Source organism: Bufo gargarizans, chromosome 1 (genome assembly GCF_014858855.1).
Source record: "Bufo gargarizans isolate SCDJY-AF-19 chromosome 1, ASM1485885v1, whole genome shotgun sequence".
Taxonomy (NCBI): Eukaryota; Metazoa; Chordata; class Amphibia; order Anura; family Bufonidae; genus Bufo; species Bufo gargarizans.
Genome location: NC_058080.1, coordinates 462,642,197 through 462,667,212, shown reverse-complemented (window position 1 = coordinate 462,667,212; position 25,016 = coordinate 462,642,197).

Here is a 25,016-nt window from a genome sequence, read left to right as displayed (position 1 = left end):
CCGGGATTTATTTTTTATTTTTTTAATATATATACAAAGTGTTTGCCAAAGCATAGGAACGCCGCCTCCTCCTCAGCTCGTATGCATCGGCAAACGTATCTGTTACTGCAGAGGAGAAAATCCCGTCTTGCAGCGCCGCATACACCGACTTGCGTGTAATCTGACAGCAGCGCAATGCTTCTGTCAGAATGCACATCGGTGCTGCAGCTAGTAGATCGGTTGGTCCACCTGGAAGGTAAAAAAAGAAAAAAAAAAAAAAAAAACAGGCCACAACGCAATAATTTTATTAACTTTGGAACAGAACATGTAAACTTTAACTTTTTGAACTAAACATTAACGTGTTTGCTTACTGGTGTATTTTTTTTTTTGTTTTTTTACCTTTATAGAACAAACCTCTCCTTCCCCATGGGTCAATGTGCAAAGCGCAAATCGCCCAAAGATGTGGCGAAGTGCGTTATGCACTTTGTCCCATGTGAAAGGAGACGTTTGCAGCAGCTGTGAGTGAATGGGCCCTAATAGCCCTGTGTGCCTATCCTGGTGAGATGATCCCTGTGCTAGGTGTACCTGTGTGTGGTACTTTCGGAAACACTCCCCTAAGCATAGGGCAGGGTGGTCAGGACAGTCAGGACAGAAATAGCGGGTGTCACGCCTTATTCCACTCCTGCTACAGACACGACATCTTTTTCGGGGTGACGGGTGGGTTGAGGTACCAGCAACGACATTGGGGAAATGTCGCTCGTGTAGACGGCTAACTACACTGGTGGATGGGGCCACGGAACCTCCTGGATACAGGAGGTTCTCGATGATCTCTTCCTGAAATTTGAGGAAGGATCCAGTTCTCCCAGCCTTACTGTAGAGAACAAAACTATTGTACAGAGCCAATTAAATTAAATATACAGACACCTTCTTATACCAGCGTCTGGTTCTGTGGGAAACTAAATACGGAGACAACATCTGGTCATTGAAGTCCACCCCTCCCATGTGAAGGTTATAGTCGTGGACTGAGAGGGGCTTTTCAATGACACGGGTTGCTCGCTCAATTAGTATTGTCGTGTCTGCGTGAATGGAGGAGAGCATGTAAACGTCACGCTTGTCTCTCCATTTCACCACGAGCAGTTCTTCGTTACACAGTGCGGCCCTCTGCCCCCTTGCAAGACGGGTGCTAACGAGCCGTTGGGGGAAGCCCGCGCGACTAGTTTGCGCGGTACCACAGGCGCCAATCCGTTCTAGAAACAAATGCCTAAAGAGGGCCACACTTGTGTAAAAATTGTCCACATAAAGATGGTACCCCTTGCCGAATAAGGGTGACACCAAGTCCCAGACTGTCTTCCCACTGCTCCCCAGGTAGTCAGGGCAACCGACCGGCTCCAGGGTCTGATCTTTTCCCTCATAGACACGAAATTTGTGTATAGCCTGTGGCCCTTTCACAGAGCTTATACAATTTGACCCCATACCGGGCGCGCTTGCTTGGGATGTATTGTTTGAAGCCAAGGCGCCCGGTAAAATGTATAAGGGACTCGTCTACGCAGATGTTTTGCTCTGGGGTATACATATCTGCAAATTTCAGGTTGAAATGGTCTATGAGGGGCCGAATTTTGTGGAGCCGGTCAAAAGCAGGGTGGCCTCTGGGACGGGAGGTGCTGTTATCACTAAAGTGCAGGAAACGCAGGATGGTCTCAAATCGTGTCCTGGACATAGCAGCAGAGAACATGGGCATGTGATGAATCGGGTTCGTGGACCAATATGACCGCAATTCATGCTTTTTTGTCAGGCCCATGTTGAGGAGGAGGCCCAGAAAAGTTTTAATTTCGGAAACTTGGACTGGTTTCCACCGGAAAGGCTGGGCATAAAAGCTTCCCGGGTTAGCGGTTATAAATTGTGTGGCATACCGGTTTGTCTCTGCCACAACTAAGTTTAAGAGCTCCGCAGTCAAGAACAGCTCAATAAATCCCAGGGCCGAACCGATCTGAGCTGTCTCAACCCAAACTCCAGACTGGGCGGTGAAAGGGGGAACTACAGGTGCGGCTGAAGTTGGGGACTGCCAATCAGGGTTTGCCAGCACCTCTGGGATTCTAGGGGCTCTACGGGCACGTCTTTGCACGTGCCACCGTACCAGCTTCAACTGCCCTTCTGGTAATCGCTACTTCACCATGTTCTACGGCAGTGCTGGTACTAGGTCCAGGAAGGGCTGGGCTGCTGGTGTATGCCTCACCATGAAATCCGACAGCACCAGCCCCACTTTGCTGCTCTTGAAGCGGATCCTGCGCAACCTGCGGTCTAGCGACACGGGGCCGGGTACGCCTGCTGCTATCAGGGACCTCAGCCTCCTCGTCCGAACTTTGGGTCAAAGAGCCACTGCTTTCTACAGGTTCGTATTCTGACCCGCTGGATTCATCAGATGAGGGTTCCCACTCCTCATACGACTGGGTCAGAAACCTGTAGGCCTCTTCAGAGGAATACCCCCTGTTTGACATGTGGGCAACTAAATTTAGGGGTATTCCCTGAGACTACCCAAGAAAAAAAAAGCAAGCCTGTCTTACAAATGGGAGGCTAGCGAAGTACCGGAGGCTGCTGCGGTTGATAAAAAATATCAAAACTGATTTTTTTATCGCCGCAGTGCGTGTAAAGTGAATGTGCAGCGATCAAAAAAATTTTTTTTTTGTCACTGCGGTGGGGCGGGCGTGGGCGAACGCACGTGTGGGCGACCGATCAGGCCTGATCGGGCAAACACTGCGTTTTGGGTGGAGGGAGAACTAAAGTGACACTAATACAATTATAGATCTGACCGTGATCAGTTTTGATCACTTCCAGATACTATAAAAGTACAAATGCTGATTAGCGATACGCTAATCAGCGAATAACGGACTGCGGTGCGGTGGGCTGGGCGCTAACCGATCCCTAAACTACCTAACCAAGGGGCCTAAACTATACTGAAACCTAACGGTCAATACCAGTGAAAAAAAAAAAGTGACAGTTTGCACTGATCACTTTTTTCCTTTCACTAGTGATTGACAGGGGCGATCAAAGGGGTGATCAAAGGGTTAATTGGGGTGATCTGGGGGCTAAGTGTGGTGTAGTGGGTACTCACAGTGATGTGTGCTCCTCTGCTCCTCTGCTGGAACCAACCGACCAAAAGAAGGAGCAGAGGAGCACAGCAGCCATATAACCCCATCATATTTACTAATATGATGGGTTAAATGGCTGCTGATTGGATTTTTTAAAAATCAGCAACCTGCCAGCCAATGATCGTGGCCGGCAGACTGCTGGCGAAATACTCTGCTGCGAAATGCCGGCCCGCGATGCGCATGCGCGGGCCGGCTGTGACGTAATCTCGCGTCTCGCGAGATGACGCGCCGATGCGTCCAGGAGGAACAAATCAACCACCTCCCGGACGCATCGGTGCGTTAGGCGGTCGGGAGGTGGTTAACATGTATAGCTTGGAAGAAAGACGAGAGAGGGGATATGATAGAAACTTTTAAATACATAAAGGGAATCAACAAGGTAAAAGAGGAAAAAATATTTAAAAGAAGAAAAACTGCTACAAGAGGACATAGTTTTAAATTAGAGGGGCAAAGGTTTAAAAGTAATATCAGGAAGTATTACTTTACTGAGAGAGTAGTGGATGCATGGAATAGCCTTCCTGCAGAAGTGGTAGCTGCAAATACAGTGGAGGAGTTTAAGCATGCATGGGATAGGCATAAGGCCATCCTTCATATAAGATAGGGCCAGGGCCTATCCATAGTATTTAGTATATTGGGCAGACTAGATGGGCCAAATGGTTCTTATCTGCCGACACATTCTATGTTTCTATGTTTTGTCAAAGTGTTGGTGTGGCACCATGGATGATCTAGTCTGATGCATCAGGAATTGGTGGGTGGAAATCCTGGCTGATCCACGCCTGATTCATCTTGACAAAGGTCAGTCTCTCCACATTTTGGATGGACAGGCGAGTTCTCCTTGGGGTAACTATGGCCTCCGTCACACTAAACACACGCTCTGATGCCACACTACTGGCCAAACAGGACAGCTTTTCCAGGGCAACCTTGGCCAGTTGCGGCAACAGATCTAGTTTGGCTGCCCAGTAGTCCAGTTGATCTTCAATGTGGGTTGGCAGGGTGCTGTCCAAGTATGCCACCACCTGCTGGTTCAGGTCCTGCTCCAGGTCTAACTGCTGCTGCTGGTGATTAGTTTTTTCACTATGTGGGTGAAGAAAGCTACTCATCAGTGACTGTAGGCTGCTTCTGATGGAGCTGGTACTGCTCCTGCCACTCCGCCCCTCCCCAGCAGCCATGGTAGTGGAACTTGAGCACAGAGGGCCCCCCAAGTCAGACCTGCGAGAGAATGGACAATGGCGCAGATAGGCAGCTGCCAACTGACTACATAGAATGTCTCTGTAGTAGTTCAGCTTGTCCTCTCTCTCAGTGGGTGTAAAAAAGGCTCCCATTCTGGTTCAGTAGCGAGGTTCAAACAAGGTGGAGAGCCAGAAATCATCCCTCTGCCAAGTGGTGACAATTCGGCTGTCACTATGCAAGCAAGTGAGCATGCATTGGGCCATTTGTGTAAGTGACTCGGAGGGACTCTCTGCCCCCATCTCCACTGCATACTGCCACGGTGTGTCTGGGTCCTCTGTCTCGTCTTCCTTGTCACCCTGTAGCTCCTCTGCCTTCTCCTACTACTCCTCTCCTGTCACCTGTGTAGAAAAACCACCCATTTTTCTACACATTGCTTGTCCTCCAATGTCCTTCTCCTCCTCCTCCAGTTCAGCCCCCAGAGAGCTCATGTGGCCGTGAGATCTAGGCACCACATCTCCTGTCTTCTGACAAGCCAGATTTACCAGCATCTGTTTCAGGATATGAAGCAGTGGAATTACATTATCAGTCGCAAGGACTACGGGATGAACAAAGAAAGTGGCCCCCTCATAGGGCCTAAGCAAACGGCAGGTGTCACGCATGAGCTGTCACTGGCTAACAACGAAGTAACACAAGGGAGTACTCCTGTCTGCTTGGATCTTCAGGAAATCGTTTATGGCATTTCTCTGTTCGTACAGTTGGTACAACATATGGAGGGTGGAATTCCAATGGGTGGAAATGTTGCATATCAACCTATGTTAGGGGACGCCATTCTGTAGCTGCAGCTGAAGGAGGGTGTGCTTTGCAGTGTACGAGTGGCTGAAGGGCATGCAAAGTTTCCTGCCCATTTTTAGGATGTTTTGCAGATGGGTGAAAGACTTCAGGAACTGCTTGACAACCAGATTGAACACGTGTGCCATGCAGGCCGCATGGCTCAGCCCTCCTTGACGCAGCACCGACACAATGTTCTTCCCGTTGTCGGTCATCATGGTTACGATTTTGAGTTGTCGCAGAGAAAGCCAGGATTCAATTTCTTGACAAAGGGCATGGAGCAGTTTCTCCCCTGAGTAACTCAGTTCGCCCAGGGAAATGAGGTGCTGAAGAGCATAAAACCGTTGTGCCCTGCACATGTGGTATGCTGGAGGGGCACTGTGACTTGTATCTGCAGTGGAGGCTGAGGACACGGTGGAGGATGAGGAGACAGAAGCAGAAACGATCGCATGACCAATGGCGTGACACCGTGGAGGCGGAAACGGCTTGACCTGGCCAAGTTGCTGGTGTGGCTGTGGATTGTGGTAGGACATATGGTTTCTGATTTGGTGCTGCCGAGCACCTGATTTAGTGCCGCCGAACACTTGTTATTGCCTACCACATCTATGCTTTTTGCTTAACTTTAATAATTTAATTTATTTTCATTTTGAGGGATAACTTTTCCATTCACTACCACAGTTCCAGTGCACATCCATGAATCCTGGAGGGAAGGCAAAAAACATCTATCCCTGGGCTAGATGACGATGTTGTTTTTGAAGGACATGGTGGGCAAAGAACTGTCCCTGATATTGCCCTACATGGGTGCTATTCTGGCCCTGATAGCCTATCCACAGACCACCCGCCATGATAAGAACCTTACGCTATATAAAAATGGCCCTAGTAAGCCCACTATATAGACCTGTGTGTTTTTGACTCATTATAAAAGTATATTATAAGTAAACCGCACCCCTCTGTGTATCACACCTATTGATAGCACACCTATACCAGTCCTTAAAAAGACTTTTGTGGCCCTATAAGCTAGCGTTTGGTGTCCCTAACAGCCTGTCCCTGCTCCATACAGCAACCTCTCCCTACACTGGCAAAACACTGATTGTAAAATGGCGGCCAGATGAGGTTTATTTATAAGGTAGGGGGTATGTCTATGTGCTGAAACATCTCAATTGGCTGTCCTGTATCACCTGATGGATGTGTCATGGGTTAAAGTTCTTCACAATGTAAAAGAATATGGCGGGCGCAAATATCTCCATATGTTCGCATGTTCGGCGAATCTCGAACACACAAAGTTCGCCGCGAAACGATCGCCGGGCGAACCGCAAGGCCATCTCTAAGTATCATATGTGAGCTTTTGAATTGCTGTTTTGTACATTTCCGCACATATTGCAGTACCTCTGGATTGCTATATTTGGTGGTTCAAACAACAAATAGGACAAAATAACAGAAAAATTCAATGTGTGTAACTATTCACCCCCCTAAAGTCAATACTTTGTAAAGCCACCATTTGCAGCAATTGCAGCTCCAATTCGCTTTGGATAAGTCTCTATGAGATTGCCATACTTACCACTGGGATTTTTTCCCATTCTTCCTTGCAAAACTGCTCCAGCTACTACAAGTTAGATGGTTTGCGCTTGTGAGCAGCAATCTTTAAGTCTGACCACAGATTTTCTATTGGATTGAGATCTGGGCTTTGACTAGGGCATTCCACCACATTTACATGTTTCCCCTTAAACCACTCAAGTGTTGCTTTAGCAGTGTGTTTAGGGTCATTGTCCTGCTGGAATGGGAACCTCCGTCCTAGCCTCAAATCACGCACAGAGTGGTACAGGTTTTGCTCAAGAATATCCCTGTATTTAGCACCATCTATCTTTCCCTCAACTCTGACCAGTTTCCAAGTCCCAGCTGCTAAAAAACATGCCCACAGCATGATGCTGCCACCACCATGTTTCACTGTTGGGATGGTGTTCTTTGGGTGATGTGATGTGTTGGGTTTGCGCCAGACATAGCATTTTCTTTGATGGCCGAAAAGTCCAATTATAGTCTCATCAGACAAGAGTACCTTCCTCCATACATTTTGGGAGTCTCCCACATGCCTTTTCGCAAACTCACAACATGCCTTATTGTTTTTAGCTGAAAGTAATGGCTTTCTTCTGGCCACTCTGCCATAAAGCCCAACTCTATGGAGCGTACGGCTTATTGTTGTCATATGTACAGATACTTCAGTTTCTGCTGTTGAGCTCTGCAGCTCAACCAGGGTTACCTTAGGTCTCTGTGCTGCCTCTCAGATTAATTCCCTCCTTGACTGGTCCGTGAGTTTTGGTCGGTGGCCGTCTCTTGGCAGTTTTGCTGTTGTGCCATGTTCTTTCCATTTGGTTATGATAGATTTGATGGTGCTCCTGGGGATCATCAAAGATTTGAATATATATTTTTTTATAACCTAACCCTGACTTTTACTTCTCAACAACATTGTCCCTTACTTGTTTGGAGAGTTCCTTAGTCTTCATGGCAGTGTTTGGTTAGTGATGCCTCTTGCTTAGCTGTTGCAGCCTTTGGGGCCTTTCAAAAAAGGTGTGTATAATGTAATGACAGATCATGTAACAATTAAATTGCACACAGGCGGACATCAGTTCACTGATTATGTGACTTCTGAAGGTAACTGGTTGCACCAGTGCTTTTTATGGTCTTCCTAACAAAGGTGGTGAATACAAACGCACATGCCAATTTTCTGTTTTCTATTTCTAAACAATAGTTTTATTTACATATTTTTCTCATTTCACTTCACCAACTTAGACTATTGTGTTCTGATCCATCACATAAAATTCAGATTAACAAAATATTGACTTTAAGGCTGTAATGTAGCAAAATACGGAAAAAATCAAGGGGGGTGAATACTTTTGCAAGGCAATATATATATATATATATATATATATATATACAGGAAAAAAGATTCAGTGGCAGCACCGTCAATGGAAAGTGTGGGTGCAACTGGCCCAATGTGGATAAAAGCCAATCCAAATAGATAAAATAACAAAAAGAGGGCAGCACTCCATCAAGTAAAAAATGAAAAAATTCTTTAATTACCCATATGGGACAAGCGACGTTTCGGCTCAATGTGTGAGCCTTTCTCAAGCAAAAAGCCTTTTTGCTTGAGAAAGGCTCACACATTGAGCCGAAACGTCGCTTGTCCCATATGGGTAATTAAAGAATTTTTTCATTTTTTACTTGATGGAGTGCTGCCCTCTTTTTGTTATTATATATATATATATATATATATATATATATATATATATATATATATACTGTATATTTTGTAATTACACATTCATTTTGTGCCATACATTTTCTACAATTACAAAAAATAAATAAAATTAATCTAATTTAACAGCCAGTCACAAAAAATATATACTGTATAGTTCTCAGTAGAAGTACAGTAGAAGTCTCATATTTATATATATTTTTTTAACCACTTCCCATCTGGGCCATTTGCCCCCTTCCTGACCAGGCCTAATTTTGCAAAAGGACATATCTCACTTTACGTGGTAATAACTTTGGAACGCCTTTATTTAACCAAGTCATTCAGAGATTGTTTTCTCGTGACACATTGCACTTCATGATAGTCATAAATTTGAGTCAAAATATTTCACCTTTATTTATGAAAAAATCCCAAATTTACCCAAAAATTTGAAACATTCGCAATTTTCAAAATTTCAATTTCTCTGCTTTTAAAACAGAAAGTGATACCTCATAAAATATTTATTACTTAACATTCCCCATATGTCTGCTTTTTGTTGGCATCATTTTGGAAATGTCATTTTATTTTTTTAGGACGTTAGAAGGCTTAGAAGTTTAGAAGCAATTCTTCAAATTTTTAAGAAAATTGCCAAAACCCACTTTTTAAGGACCAGTTCAGGTCTGAAGTCACTTTGTGGGGCTTACATAGGGGATACCCCCATAAATGACCCCATTGTAGAAACTACACCCCTCAAGGAATTCAAAACCGATTTTACAAGCTTTGTTAACACTTTAGGCGTTCCACAAGAATTAAAGGAAAATGGAGATCACATTTTTAAATTTCACTTTTTTGGCAGATTTTCCATTTTAATCAAATTTTTTCTTTAACACATCGATGGTTAACAGCCAAACAAAACTCAATATTTATTACCCAGATTCTGCGGTTTACAGAAACACCCCACATGTGGTCATAAACTGCTGTATGAGCACACGGCAGGGCGCAGAAGAAAAGGAACTCCACATGGTTTTTAGATGCCATGTCCCATTTGAAGCCCCCTGATGCACCCTTACAGTAGAAACTCCCAAGAAGTGACCCCATTTTGGAAACTAGGGGATAGGGTGCCAGTTTTATTAGTACTATTTTTGGGTACATATGATTTTTTGATCATTCATTATAACACTTTATGGGGCAAGGTGACCAAAAAATTGGTTGTTTTAGCACAGTTTCAATTTTTTTTTTACAGCGTTCACCTGAGGGGTTCAGTCAAGTAACATTTTTATAGAGCAGATTGTTACGGACGTGGCGATACCTAATATGTATACTTTTATTCATTTATTAAATTTCTACGCAATAATAACATTTTTGAAACAAAAAATTATGTTTTAATGTGTCCCTGTTCTGAGAGGTATAGTTTTTTTTTTATTTTTTGAGAGATTTTCTTATGTAGGGGCTCATTTTTTGCGGGATGAGGTGACTGTTTTATTGGTACCATTTTGTGGGACATACGCGTTTTTGATTACTTGGTGTTGCACCTTTTGTGATGTAAGGTGACAAAAATTGCTTGTTTTGACACAGTTTTTTTTTTTTTTTTACGGTGTTCACCCGAGGGGTTAGGTCATGTGATATTATTATACAGCTGGTTTTTATGGACGTAGCAATACCAAATATGTCTATTTTATTTATTTTTTTCTGTTTTTAACATTTTTTTTTATTCCTTACTTGGGGACTTTTTTTTTTTACATGTGAAACTTTTTTTTTATTTTATTTTTTCAACCCTTTATTTTTTTTTTTTTTTTACACTTTTCATCCCCCATAAGGTCATACAAGACCTCTGGGGGACATTTACTTCACTTTTTCATATTTTTTTTCACTGTTGATTTCTCCTGTAACTGGGGCTGACATAGTAGCCCCAGTTACAGGAAAAATACACCCCCCAGAGAGGCTGTACAGTACAGTACAGCGCTGTACAGCCTCAGTGCAGGGCTGATCGAGGTCTGTGAAAGACCTCACACAGCTCCTGCACTCTCCGGTCCCGGCGGTCACATGACCGCCGGGCCGGAATAGGAAGCGCATAGCGCTTCCTGCTTTGCATACACAGCGCTCGGTGAGCGCTGTGTATGCAGCGATCTAGAAGGCAGGGACACCTGGGCACTTCCCTGCCTTCTCTCTGGGTTGCCCTGCTGTCACTGACAGCGGGCAACCCGATCAGCAGCTGCACGGTTAGCGTGCAGCTGCAGTTTCTGAACGGACGTTTTAAAACGTCCATTCAGAAATAGAGATCCACCCATAGGACGTTTATATCCTATGGGCGGACAGAAAGTGGTTAAGTAACTGGCTATGCAGCTATTATTACTGAAATAGGCCAGTAAATGCTTTTAACACATATAAATGCAAAAGTGAACTAAGAATATATTTTTCTTATTGTACTGAAATAGGCCACTAAACGCTTTCAACACATATAAATGCAGAAGTGAACTGAGAATATATTTTTATTTTTGTACTGAAATAGGCCACTAAAAGCTTTTACCAAAAATAACTGCACTAGTGACGTGTGTATATATTTTTCTTTCTGTACTGAAATAAACCACTAAATGCTTTCAACACATTAAACTGCAGAAGTGAACAAATAACTGCACCAGTGAAGTGCATATTGTGTGGTTTTGCTCTGGTAGACAGTCTAGCGGACGCAGTATAGAGGCAATCACAAAGTATTTAACTTAAACAGTTCAGTGTTTATTCACACATAAGGAAACACAAAAATGACCGTTCACAGTCTTGGTGTTTGTTCACACCATGCAATGTCCATATAACAAAATCTTCACCTGGTTAGCAGTCTTTGCCCCAGCCGTCCACAGCAGGCTTTAGGTGCCTGTATTCCAGCATGCGGCTTTCAAGCCTTTAGCATGGCACCAATTCACAGAACCTAAAACAGAGTCTCCACAGATTCCCTGTCAGATGGGGGATCATCCACAACCATCTGAGACTGCTTGCTGGGTTTTATATACAGGGAGTGCAGAATTATTAGGCAAATGAGTATTTTGACCACATCATCCTCTTTATGCATGTTGTCTTACTCCAAGCTGTATAGCCTACTACCAATTAAGCATATTAGGTGATGTGCATCTCTGTAATGAGAAGGGGTGTGGTCTAATGACATCAACACCCTATATCAGGTGTGCATAATTATTAGGCAACTTCCTTTCCTTTGGCAAAATGGGTCAAAAGAAGGACTTGACAGGCTCAGAAAAGTCAAAAATAGTGAGATATCTTGCAGAGGGATGCAGCACTCTTAAAATTGCAAAGCTTCTGAAGCGTGATCATCGAACAATCAAGCGTTTCATTCAAAATAGTCAACAGGGTCGCAAGAAGCGTGTGGAAAAACCAAGGCGCAAAATAACTGCCCATGAACTGAGAAAAGTCAAGCGTGCAGCTGCCAAGATGCCACTTGCCACCAGTTTGGCCATATTTCAGAGCTGCAACATCACTGGAGTGCCCAAAAGCACAAGGTGTGCAATACTCAGAGACATGGCCAAGGTAAGAAAGGCTGAAAGACGACCACCACTGAACAAGACACACCAGCTGAAACGTCAAGACTGGGCCAAGAAATATCTCAAGACTGATTTTTCTAAGGTTTTATGGACTGATGAAATGAGAGTGAGTCTTGATGGGCCAGATGGATGGACCCGTGGCTGGATTGGTAAAGGGCAGAGAGCTCCAGTCCGACTCAGATGCCAGCAAGGTGGAGGTGGAGTACTGGTTTGGACTGGTATCATCAAAGATGAGCTTGTGGGGCCTTTTCGGGTTGAGGATGGAGTCAAGCTCAACTCCCAGTCCTACTGCCAGTTTCTGGAAGACACCTTCTTCAAGCAGTGGTACAGGAAGAAGTCTGCATCCTTCAAGAAAAACATGATTTTCATGCAGGACAATGCTCCATCACACGCATCCAAGTACTCCACAGCGTGGCTGGCAAGAAAGGGTATAAAGGAAGAAAATCTAATGACATGGCCTCCTTGTTCACCTGATCTGAACCCCATTGAGAACCTGTGGTCCATCATCAAATGTGAGATTTACAAGGAGGGAAAACAGTACACCTCTCTGAACAGTGTCTGGGAGGCTGTGGTTGCTGCTGCACGCAATGTTGATTGTGAACAGATCAAAACACTGACAGAATCCATGGATGGCAGGCTTTTGAGTGTCCTTGCAAAGAAAGGTGGCTATATTGGTCACTGATTTGTTTTTGTTTTGTTTTTGAATGTCAGAAATGTATATTTGTGAATGTTGAGATGTTATATTGGTTTCACTGGTAAAAAAAATAATTGAAATGGGTATATATTTGTTTTTTGTTAAGTTGCCTAATAATTATGCACAGTAATAGTCACCTGCACACACAGATATCCCCCTAAAATAGCTAAAACTAAAAACAAACTAAAAACTACTTCCAAAAATATTCAGCTTTGATATTAATGAGTTTTTTGGGTTCATTGAGAACATGGTTGTTGTTCAATAATAAAATTAATCCTCAAAAATACAACTTGCCTAATAATTCTGCACTCCCTGTAGTGTCATAGCAAAAAAACTGTGGGACTAAATACCGAAAATTTATAAGGGCAAAACCTAATTGGACAACCATGTCACTCCGCAAGATTGTTATAACAGTCTCCGGATAAAAAGTTACACCCTGTGCCTCACATAAAATGGTCAGAAATAGAAAAAAAATAGAAGACGAAAGTACGAAATGGATGGGAAAATACCACCATCCAACCTCAGTATGTAACATAGATCTAGTATAGACAATGTGGCATAACGGTATCTGACGAAGCCTTCAAGGTGAAACGTGCGTCGAGGTCTTGCGCTTGGGGCTTTAATCCTCCTCTTGGTCAGACCATGTCTTCAGGTATGTTCCTTGTATAGTGTGATCATGGTTATATTGTTATGCCACATTGTCTATACTAGATCTATGTTACATACTGAGGTTGGATGGTGGTATTTTCCCATCCATTTTGTACTTTATACATGGTTATACTGGGTCTTATACTGTGTGCCTCATATTAAATTGTGGTCATAGTTTATTTTGCAGAAATAATCTCACACCATAATCCCTTATTGGGCTGGGTTGTGTATACTATTATCATTATTTTTGTCTTCTATTTTTTCTATTTTCTTGATATTTCTGACCATTTTATGTGAGGCACAGTGTGTAGCTTTTTATCCTAAGACTGGTATTACAATCTTGCGGAGTGACATCTTTGTCCAATGAGGTTTTTCCCTTGCTTCTCTATGTATCTTCTTTCCAACTTGCCCTTTTTCTCCATATTTTAATATTTTCGATATTTGGTCCCAATTGTTTCTTGCTATGACATTGTGTGTTGTCTCAGGTGGGGTGTAGTGCTGTCGGTGTCAGACAGAGAGGTTTTGTAGGTCTATGTAGGGTTTTATGTAGGCCAATAAAGACCCGGCCTGGAGCGTGAGGAGCAGCCACCTACCCAGCACTTTGGCTACTCCCAGTAAGAGCCGGTCCGGATCGGCTTTACAGCCACCCTAACAACAAACAGTGTCAATCAGCACTAGCTGCAGCTGACACTAAAAACTACCAGCTCTTACCTCACCGAGGCCAGGAATCTCGGTGACACATACCTTCCATCAATGACTGCCCCTTGCGCCTTCCTCTAGTATATATACTTTTCTTTCTGTACTGAAATAGGCCACTAAACGCTTTCAACACATATAACTGCAGAAGTGAACTAAGAATATATTTTTCTTTTTATACTGAAATAGGCCACTAAATGCTTTTAGCAGAAATAACTGCAAAAGTGAACTGAGAATATATTTTTATTTTTGTACTAAAATAGGCCACTAAACACTTTTACCACAAATAACTGCACCAGTGAAGCGTGCATATATTTTTCTTTCTGTAGTAAAATAGGTCACGAAACGCTTTTACCAAAAATAAATGCAGCAGTGAACTGCATATATATTTTTCTTTTTGCACTGAGCTATGCCACTGAACTCTTTTAGCACAAATAACTGCAACAGTGAACTGCGTATATATTTTCCTTTAGTACTGAAATATGCCACTAGGCGCTTTTGTGGCAGGCGCAGCACTATAAAGTGTCTTTTGCACTGTGGCATTAGAAGAATTTTGATATCTCTGACTTTTATACTAACCAGACTGTCTATTACTCTGTAATTCCTCTAGCTAAGTTCTATGGAAACAGTAGGTTTAAAGAGCACACCAAATGCTTGAAATAACGTCTTTATTAACTTCAACTTTTTTCATATAACACTACCACCTCCACAGAAGATAGTCCATGTACATAACACGTGTTGAATAAAGTATCACAAAATGGCGGTATGCATGCATAAGATGGTGGTTGAATTGTTCAATCTTGTCATTCAACATAAAATGGTGCATATATTTCTCTCTTGAGTATCTGTACTCTCACTAAGTTATTTAAGCACTTTACAATCTCTCTGAGAGGTATATCTGAGGTTAACTAATAGTTCACTTGCTCAAGTTGGTTTGCAGTTTGCTCTATGCAATTGCTTATGATCTGGTTTGAGCAGTTCCCATTTGTATGCAATTTGCTTGATTGTTTGCAATTAGAATTTAGATTTTGAACTTTGTAGTTTGCAATTGGTGGAACTGTAAGTAAACACACATATAACTGGTTCAGTATACAGTTCTAATCGCTATATTAACAGTAGGAACATTATATACCTATTTTGGCTTCTCTACTTCCATAAAACACATCTCTTAGTGGAGTGAATGTTTGTTTAGCTTCTCTCTTCTGGTGTAATGATTCTAGCAGATCCTGCTAGGAGAATTTCCCACACAGGCTGTGTGTGAGGCTGGCTGTGACTGGTCAAAACTCTTGCTGTGTGTGAGGCTGGCTGTGATTGATCAAAACTCCTACACAGCAACAACAGTTTAACTCTATGCTTTCTGCTGTTTCTGCTGCGTCATTGAGCTTACCTCACATCCATATAATGAATCTTAAAGGCATATTATCTTTTCTGCTTCTGTGAACACAATGTATAAAAAAGTTATATGCCATCCAAACATGAAGTTGCTGTAAATAACTCTGCTTTTGTCTTTAACACACAAACATAAGAACTGTATTAAGGTTATTGGCAGGTTTAGCTGTATAAAACATTTAAGGTATATTAGCAACTTAGAACAGGTCTTAGCTGGCCAGCTACAGCTTTCACCACATATAACTGCAGAAGTGAACTGCATATATATTTTTCTTTTTCCACAGATATAAGCCACTAAAGGCTTTTCAATGTAGCATTTGCAGCCCAAGAACAAATTGCTGGAATGACAGAGCTGTATAATGGTCATTTGGATCCCCAAATAGTCTTTCCCTGCACTTGTAAATAGATTTTCTAGCACTGTCTCTGACATCTCTCCATGCACTAAGATGCTGTGAAATGATTCCTCTCTATCCTTTCCCTGCACTTATAAATCGTTTTTTCAGTTTCTTTGTTCACAATGAGTTTTTCTCTTACTGCTGTCCCTAGTACCTTCTCACCTCTTTCCCTAAACTCAGAATGCTGGAAAATGGCAGAATCAGGGTATGCTCATTCTGTTTATTCACCAAGTCTTATCATCCTCACATTTGCCTCCATTGCAGTCTGTTTGGGGCTTATTGTCTAGAGGCGCCTTGGTGTTTTTCATTTCTTACATTTTTCCCTGTTTTTTGGTGTGCTGACCTCTCGGCCCCTCTTTGGGTCCTGTTCCTCATCTGTGTGTTCCATCTTTGTACTACCTCTTATTATCATGTATGTGTCACGGACAGTGTACAGGAAACAAGACAATGCAACATGCATATATGACTCGCTGGATCCAAAGCTAAGGAACCAAAAGGGAGACCCCTGCACAAGACCTGGCACTTTCTCTGGCTGCTCAGCCTATGCAAAAATCCCAAAGGTGGATGGTTGCATATCCACGTACCTCGACTATATAACACCTGAACACCCTACAATAGTGAGGGGACACGACCACCGGCTCCCTACACCAGACACGGAGGGAGTCAGGGTCACCTGGGATCCAGCAAACAGAAAATAACAGATAAATGTACAGCACTTAACTTAGTAGCAGACTAAGAAATAGGATCAGCATGCACACACACTCCAGGAAGAAGTATAAGCCGCCCAGTAATGCATTATGGGGAGGAATTTAAAGGGAAGCAATCAGCCCAACTACATGACAGCTGAGAGAGGCTAACGAGATGAGGAACTAAACACCACAACAAACAAAACTCAAGGAGGAGGTTCTGAAAGGCTTCTGTCAGAGCTTCTTAGCTGTCTGGTTGTGACAGTACCCCTCCCTCTACGAGTGGACTCCGGACACTCAGAGCCCACCTTCTCAGGATGGGACCTATGGAAAGCCCTGATGAGACGAGAGGCCTTAATGTCCGTCACTGGGACTCACATCCTCTCCTCAGGACCATAACCCTTCCAATGAACAAGGTACTGAAGAGAACCGCGGACAAGACGAGAATCCACAATCCTAGAGACCTGAAATTCAAGATTTCCATCAACCATAATCGGAGGAGGAGGCAAAGGTGAGGGTACAATGGGTTGAACATAAGGTTTCAATAAGGACTTATGAAAAACATTATGGATCTTCCAAGTCTGAGGAAGATCAAGACGGTAGGCAACAGGATTGATGACAGACAGGATTTTGTAAGGCCCAATAAACCTAGGACCCAACTTCCAGGAGGGAACCTTCAATTTGATATTCCTGGTAGACAACCACACCAGATCACCAACATTCAGGTCCGGACCAAGCACACGTCTCTTATCTGCCCCACGCTTATATCTCTCACCCATGCTCTTTAGATTATCCTGAATCTTTTGCCAAATAGATGACAAAGACGAGGAGAATCTGTCCTCATCAGGTAAACCAGAAGACCCCTCTCCCGAGAAAGTCCCAAACTGCGGATGAAACCCATATGCACCAAAAAATGGTGACTTATCAGAGGACTCCTGACGACGGTTATTTAAAGCAAACTCAGCAAGGGATAAAAAAGAACACCATTCCTCTTGATTCTCCGCCACAAAACAGCGCAGATATGTCTCCAGATTCTGATTGACGCGCTCTGTCTGGCCATTCGAATGCGGGTGGAAAGCAGAAGAGAATGACAACCGAACCCCCAAGCGAGAACAGAAAGCCTTCCAGAATCTGGAAACAAACTGCGTGCCCCTATCAGAGACTATGTCTGAAGGAATACCGTGCAATTTGACAATGTGATCAATAAATGCCTGCGCCAGCGTCTTAGCATTGGGCAAACCAGGAAAATGGATGAAATGCACCATTTTGCTAAAACGGTCCACCACCACCAGAATCACAGTCTTCCCAGAGGAACGAGGCAGGTCAGTTATGAAGGCCATGGACAGATGTGTCAAAGGATGGGAAGGAATGGGTAAGGGAAGGAGAGGACCTGATGGCCGTGAATGAGGGACTTTGGCACGAGCGCAAGTCTCGCAGGCTGCCACAAAACCCTCAACCGACTTACGAAGCGCAGGCCACCAGAATCTCCGAGCGATTAGATCCAGTGTGGCTCTTGCCCCCGGGTGCCCAGCAAGGACCGTATCGTGGTGTTCCTTAAAAATCTTGTGTCTTAAAGCGAGAGGCACAAACAACCTCCCAGGAGGACAAAGATCAGGAGCCTCTGACTGGGCTGCCTGCACCTCTGCCTCCAATTCAGAAAAAAGAGCAGAGACCACCACACCTTCAGCCAAAATGGGACCCGGGTCTTCAAAATTCCCGCCTCCCGGAAAACAACGTGACAGGGCATCTGCCTTCACATTCTTAACTCCAGGGCGGAACGTGACAACAAAATTAAACCTAGAAAAGAACAAAGACCATCTGGCCTGTCTCGGGTTCAGACGCTTGGCTGACTCCAAGTAGGCCAGATTTTTATGGTCAGTAAATACGGTAATAGGGTGTCTGGCTCCCTCTAGCCAATGGCGCCATTCCTCAAAAGCCAATTTGATGGCCAACAATTCCCTATCTCCCACATCGTAATTTCTCTCTGCGGAGGAGAGTTTTTTCGAGAAAAAGGCACACGGTCGCCATTTGGCAGGAGAGGAACCCTGAGACAAGACCGCCCCCACACCCACCTCAGAAGCATCAACCTCAACTATGAAGGGTAAAGAAATATCAGGTTGCACCAAGATGGGAGCGGAAGCAAAACTCTCCTTGATATTAGAAAAAGACTTACGCGCCTCTACTGACCAAGAAGAAAAATCTACCCCCTTTCTGGTCATATCATTGAGTGGTTTCACAATAGAGGAATAATTCAAAATAAACTTCCTGTAATAATTGGCAAAGCCCAAAAAACGCATCAGCGCCTTCTGATTCTCAGGAAGCTCCCACTCAAGCACAGCGCGGACCTTCTTGGGGTCCATGCGAAAACCAGAAGCGGAGAGAAGAAACCCCAGAAATTGAATTTCTGGAACCGCAAACACACATTTTTCCAGTTTCGCATATAATTTATTCTCCCGCAGGATGAGCAAGACCTCACGTAAATGTTCCTTATGAGTCTTGAAATCAGGAGAAAAAAATCTAAATATCATCCAAATACACAAATACAAATTTTCCCATCAAATGATAAAAAATGCTGTTCACGAAATGCTGAAAAACGGCTGGGGCATTCATCAAACCAAAAGGCATAACCAAATTCTCAAAATGGCCCTCAGGGGTATTGAAGGCCGTCTTCCATTCGTCTCCTTCTCTGACCAGGTTGTATGCCCCTCTTAGATCTAATTTGGAAAAGACTTTAGCCCCAACAACCTGGTTAGACAGGTCCGGGATCAGAGGAAGCGGATAAGGGTCACGAATAGTGATACTGTTCAGCTCCCTGAAATCCAGACAAGGTCTTAAAGAACCATCTTTTTTCTTAACAAAGAAAAAACCAGCGGCAACAGGTGACTTCGAGGGTCGTATGTGTCCTTTTCTCAGACTCTCAGAGATATAAGCACGCATAGCGATCCTCTCAGGTTGGGAAAGATTGTATAAACGAGATTTAGGCAGCTTGGCGCCTGGGATGAGATTAATAGGGCAATCGTACTCCCTGTGCGGGGGCAAATCCTGAACTCCACTCTCAGAGAAGACATCCGAAAATTCAGAGAGAAAAGATGGTACAGTCTTAGTAGCAACCTCAGAAACAGATGTCGTGAGGCAATTCTCTCTGCAAAAGTCACTCCAACCATTTATTTGCCTCGCTTGCCAATCAATGTTGGGGTTATGTTTAGTGAGCCAGGGTAGCCCCAACACTAGAGGAGTAGGCAAACCGCTAAGGACGAAACATGACACATCCTCAACATGAGCATCACTCACAATTAAACGGATATTGTGAACTATGCCCTTTAATGATTTTTAAGAAAGTGGAGCGGAATTAATAGCAAAAACAGGAATATCCTTTCCCAAAGTGCGCACCTGGAAACCATGAGTTATTGCAAATTGATTATCAATGAGATTGACAGCTGCTCCACTATCCACAAAAATCCCACAAAATTTGCTCTTGCTCTCTAGCGCCACCCTAGCAGGCAGGACAAAACGGGAACTACAAGCAAACGGAAAACCTTCAATTTCCGCCTCAACCCTGCCAATAGTAACAGACGGAACATTTTTAAGAGACTTTTTCCTGTTTGTTTCTTTATTACTCCCAGAAAACTGCCTGAATCTCCTAGAGGGACAAACATTTGCCAAATGATTTATACCTCCACAACAAAAACAAACCCTCCCATGCGAGCTGAATCTTCTATTGTCAGAAGCAATCAACCCCAGCTGCATGGGCTCCTGCTCAGAAGGGCCTGACAGCGACCGAGACCCCTGCGCACAGAATGAGACCGCTGCACTGTCCTGGGACTGAGTATGACAGGAAGGAGAAATCTCTCCTCTCTCTCTAAGACGCCTGTCAATACGAACGGCCTGAGACATAGCAGAGTCCAAGAAAATATGCCTCTCATGAAAGGCAAATGCATCTTTCAATCCCTTTGAAAGACCATGGCAAAATTGACTTCGGAGTGCAGCATCATTCCAACCAGTATCAGTTGCCCATCTCCGAAATTCTGAGCAGTATATCTCTGCGGATTGTTTACCCTGGCATAATAGACGTAGTCTAGACTCAGCCAGAGCAATACGATCCGGATCATCATATATCTGACCCAGGGCTAAAAAGAATTCATCCACTGAACGGAGAGGCCGTGCCCCCTCCGGCAGCGAAAAGGCCCAAGACTGAGCGTTACCCCTGAGCAGCGATATAATGATCCCCACCCTCCGTTCCTCATCACCAGAGGAATGGGGAAGAAGGCGAAAATGGAGTTTGCAAGCCTCTCTAAAACGCACAAAATTCTCACTACCCCCGAAGAACGTATCCGGGATCTTAGGCTCAGAGCAAACTCCATGAACGCAAGCTGAACCGGTCACTTGAAGCTGAGAAAAAGTCTTACGGAGATCAGCTACCTCCAATGAAAGACCCTGGAAGCGTTCAGCCAAAAGTGAAACCGGATCCATGCTTGAGACGGTTTTGGCGGCTTATAATGTCACGGACGGTGTACAGGAAACAAGACAATGCAACATGCATATATGACTCACTGGATCCAAAGCTAAGGAACCAAAAGGGAGACCCCTGCACAAGACCTGGCACTTTCCCTGGCTGCTCAGCCTATGCAAAAATCCCAAAGGTGGATGGTTGCATATCCACGTACCTCGACTATATAACACCTGAACACCCTACAATAGTGAGGGGACACGACCACCGGCTCCCTACACCAGACACGGAGGGAGTCAGGGTCACCTGGGATCCAGCAAACAGAAAATAACAGATAAATGTACAGCACTTAACTTAGTAGCAGACTAAGAAATAGGATCAGCATGCACGCACACTCCATGAAGAAGTATAAGCCGCCCAGTAATGCATTATGGGGAGGAATTTAAAGGGAAGCAATCAGTCCAACTACATGACAGCTGAGAGAGGCTAACGAGATGAGGAACTGAACACCACAACAAAGAAAACTCAAGGAGGAGGTTCTGAAAGGCTTCTGTCAGAGCTTCTCAGCTGTATGGTTGTGACAGTATGTATTTATTGTACTGCATATTATTAATAAAGCTTTTCGATTTTTATAATTGTGAAAGTTATGGTCCATTTTTTGGTGACATCTAAATATATAAGCGTTTTCTGTAAATTATCCAATTGGAAATTTGTCAAACATTTCTTTCCTCTGCTGCCTTCTTTGGTCCACAAATGAAGTGCAAGCTTATTGTGACCTTAAGAAAGAGCTGTCAGCAACTACATGGGAGTCAGAATAGGAAATACTAGAATTTTAAGCTGTATTATGCAATGACAATTTAATACTTGAACAGTAGGCAGTGCATTTTTATTATTAATGTTATGCCTTAAGTGATTAACACTTTTGTTAAAAAAAAAGTGTTGGAGGAAATAAACCTAAGAAAATGTGGTTTACTTTCTGTTAAATCAGAAATGGCATTTTATTATGTTGTAGCAAATATTAAAATTATTAACTCTCATTAAATGTATTAACATTTATAGTCCATTACATGAAGGAAAATGTCATTGTTGTTTGCAATTCATATGCAATGTAATGTTCACTGCACATTCAGTCCCCGAGGAAAAGCGAGAAATGCTTACTATGCTGTAAATAAGCAGCTTCCGTTACTCCACAGAGAAAGAAAATACAGAAATTGTATAATATGCTAAACATATTTCTGAAATGGTCATTTTAACTTAATTGTAAAACAAAAAAACCCTGAAGCTGTGTAATTAATGTGAAACGGCTAAATAATAAATATCCATGTAATTGACTCGTGTGTGCCTTATTTACCAAATGCAGCTAAAATTTTAATTATTTCAATTTTTTAATAGCACCATTCATTTATTGCATAGTTGCCACCATTAAAATGTCAATATTGATATTTTATACCGTCTGATAGGTTGAACACTGATCATTAATATCATGCAGTATTTGAATCTTGAATTGAGTTTTCTAAGGAACCATATTTTGTTGGTATAAAACTAGCCTATACAATCTCTCCTTACATAGGGATTTTCTCATACAAGGATATAAAATTGGCACAAGCTTCATTGCAAGGCCAGGGTCAGAGGTAGGCTGAGTAGGTGGCTGCCTAGAGAACCATAGAGGAATGGGGGGATTATGGATTACAAATGATAAATTAAAAATATTGAGACTGTATTATGAAAGGACAAATTGATTCTTTGATAATCATATTCATTAGGAACATCCCAAAAACTTTCTCTAGAGAATCCAATAATTTTGGGATTTGTCCTGCACAAATTAATCAAAATGGTGTCTGCCATTTTGCATATCAAAATAGAGAGAATATGAGAAGATATAGAAGAGACTATAGCTGTGATGTCAATGGATTTATCATAGGCAATATATAACATCCTAGCCGCTATCTTCATGTGTTTTCTGAGCATAGATACATTGAAGGACATCAGTTAATAGCTAGAGGAAAGAAATCTTAAAACACAGAATAAAGCTAGTTTAGTGTTAGAAGAGGTTATTTCACAGTCAGGAGAAGACAAGAGCTAGTTATATTTAAAATTATTTCAAAGAGAAATAGGTTTTAAAGACATGAGTCAGTGTGTATTTGTACAGCTTATTTAGGCTGCCTTTGAGAAGTATGGATAGCCATTTTAGACTCCTTAGGATAGTGTGCAGAAATTAAAGCTGCACTATGAATCAGTCCAGCCTTCATCACATAATTCAGAATCACAACAAAACCTTTATAATATTATAAAATCCTGGTGTTAATAATGTGCCATCTGACATATTGGTCTGTGTCACAGTTACCTACTGTATATTGTAGTAGACTCTGTGCAGCTGGCATTTTTTTTAATTCAAAGTGCCTGACATTTTGGTGTGTGTCACAGTTAATAACCATATACTGTAGTTGACTTTGTCTAACTAATATTTTATTAAGAAAATTCAGATGCTCAAGTCTAGTCATTGGCCAATTTTTTTGCATCACAGGCACTGTGAATTGTGCTGGACACTGTCCAATTGACCATTTATTTTCAAGCAAATTCAAGTTATTAAATTCTGATCAGAGGCTATTGTGCCTGAAATATTGTTCTGCATCACATTTCATTTTTACAGGACTCTGCCTAACTGACTTTTTTTTCATATAAATTAGCGGAGGCGATTGTGCCTGACACACTGGCGTAACTATAGGGGTCGCAGTGGTGGCAGTTGCGACCGGGCCCCTAAGCCGGGGGGCCCTGAGGGTACTGTACTTTCCCCTTTATAAGATGCAGTGCATCTTATAAAGGTAATACTAGCGAGTGCTTCAATAATGGAAGCACTCACTAGTCTGCAAGAGGAGGAGGAGAGAAATGCTGTGCGCGCTGTCCAGTACTTACCCCTCCTCCTGCTTGCTCTTCCCAGGTCCGGCGCTGCTGTGTCCTGGCTGCCTGCAGCACCAGGATGTACAGAGCGCACTCTGACCTGACGCTACAGGAGGTTAGGTGACTGCAGCGTGGGCCCTGAGAAGAGAAGACAGCCAGGACAAGGAGAGTGGCGGCCGGAGAGGTAAGTTACTTTACTATTTTACAGTCTGATCTGAGGTCTGATATGGAGGTCTAATGGGGGGTCTGGAGAGGTCTCACTGGGGGTCTGGTGAGGTCTAATTGTGGTCTGGAGTGGTCTATGGGGGGTCTGGAGGACTGGATTGGGAGGTCTGGAGATCTGACTGGGGGTTTGGAGGTCTGACTGGGGGTCTAAAGTGGTCTAATGGGGATCTGGAGGTATTATTGGGGAATCTGGAGGTCTCACAGGGGGGTCTGGGAGGTCTGACTGGGGGTTCCTGGAGAGGTCTAACTGGGTCGTTGGAGAGGTCTGACTCAGGGTCTGGAGGTCAAATGGGGGTCTGATTGGAGGTCTAGAGGTCTAATGGGGGTCTGATTGGGGGTCTGGAGTTCTAATGGGGTCTGATTGAGGTTCTAGAGGTTTAATAACGGTCTGATTGAAGGTCTGATTGTGGGTATGGGGGTCTGATTGAGGGTCTGGAGGTCTAATGGGGTCAGATATTAGGGTCTGGAGGTCTAGTTGGAGTCTGGAGGTCTAATGGGAGTCTAGTGGTCTGATATGGGGATCTGAAGTCTGATATGGGGGTCTGGAGGTCTAATGGGGGTCTTATCTGAGGTCTGATATTGGGTCGGGGTCTTACATGGAGATCTAATGCGGGTCTGATCTGAGGTCTAAAACTGGGGTCTTATATGGGGTCTGACATAGAGGTCTAAAGGAGGTTTGGTCTGAGATGGGGAAACTAATTTAGAGTTTTATATGGGGGTCTGATCTGAAAGGAAGGGGGGATTTTCTTGGACTAGCTCACAATATAAAGAGGTGTTTTTGTACTGATGCACTGTGTAGTACTAGTATTTTCAGGGGGACTGTTTCTGCAGGAAAGTATTAGGGAGCACAGTGGGCACAATATTGGGGGTGGCAGAATGGGGTGTTCAGAAGGTGAGGAGGAGTATGGAAAAGTAGGAAAGTAAGATGTAGGTTTGTTAAACTCTGCAGAGACTAGGCGCGGCTGAAAGAAGTCACCATGGTGGTCTGGTCTGAGAGGAAAAGATGAGGAAAGACAATATCTACATCAGAGAAGAGAAGTCACT